General features: G+C 27.5%; 1 non-coding gene across 1 annotated transcript; it reads left to right on the forward strand.

Annotated features, from left to right (window-relative positions):
• The first annotated feature begins 621 nt into the window (after positions 1-621).
• On the forward strand, positions 622-693 carry TRNAW-CCA (transfer RNA tryptophan (anticodon CCA)). Its single transcript has one exon. It is a non-coding gene; the product is annotated as a tRNA-Trp (tRNA).
• Positions 694-1161: the final 468 nt, after the last annotated feature.

Genomic DNA, 1161 nt, shown 5'->3' on the forward strand with positions numbered 1-1161 from the left:
AACCTAGTAATCAATGCATTCAACACACTTAGTCAACAAGATTCTCTGAAATATAAGGAATCTCTCCTTGGATGAATAAAGAAGGTTTGTAGCTACAGTGGCATTTTGCACTGGCTAGGAGTGAGTGATCAATTCACAAAAAAAATGCATATACTAAAAAGGCACCTAAATAAAATCACATATTCTACGTGGTTTTTTCTTCTCTTCTTTCATGTTTCTCCACAGTGGTGCAAGGCAAAGAAAATGAGGTATCTTTATCTTTTGACACCCTTACAACGGATACAAACAGGAGTGCACCCTCACATCCATCTGTGTGAATAGTACACCCCTTTGATCCAAACACACTATAAATAAGAATAAAAAGTCTTCATTCTTTTTATTTTTAAATTTGTGATAAGTGTTTCATTTTTTCCTTTCAAGCTTTTATTGAGATTCATCTGATGATAATTTCATTATAGATTAGGTGAGTATTAATGTTGATTGTCATGCTTATGCTGTTGAGAAAGTTTTCTAAAATGAGTCAACATTTATGTCTCTTGATGGATACCTAATAATGCTGGTTCTATAATATCGATAAATATTTGTTTGGTATTGTAGTTACAGATTTCAATTATTAAGTTTGGATCTGTGGCGCAATGGTAGCGCGTCTTACTCCAGATCAGAAGGTTGCGTGTTCGATTCACGTCAGGTTCACTTTTTTAATCTTTTAAAAAAAAAATTCTAATTTTCGACAGATTAAATGCGAATTTATCATATAATACAACATTCATCATAATATTACATATAAGTACTATACGTTAGTAACACATTATTACTTACTAAAGTACATTGTTCAAATACAAATGAAGTTCAAACCTAATTCAAAAGTTTATATCAAAGATAAATTATTTAAACACAATCCAAATAAAATGTAATATCGAATATAAAACCTAACATATTTTTCTCAATTTCAAAAGATCATTATAAATTAAAACTTTGAAATTGAAGAATCAAATTACTTAAAAGTACAAAATTAAAATAAATATATAAGATAAATCCAATTATTTTTTATTTTTCTTATTAACATGTATTTGTATTTTTTTTATTATTATCATGTATTCAATTTTTTATTTCTACACACTTATATTATCCGTATAAATTTATAGTTTATTATGAATACGA

The sequence above is a fragment of the Phaseolus vulgaris genome, chromosome 8, assembly GCF_000499845.2.
Source record: "Phaseolus vulgaris cultivar G19833 chromosome 8, P. vulgaris v2.0, whole genome shotgun sequence".
NCBI classification, from domain to species: Eukaryota; Viridiplantae; Streptophyta; class Magnoliopsida; order Fabales; family Fabaceae; genus Phaseolus; species Phaseolus vulgaris.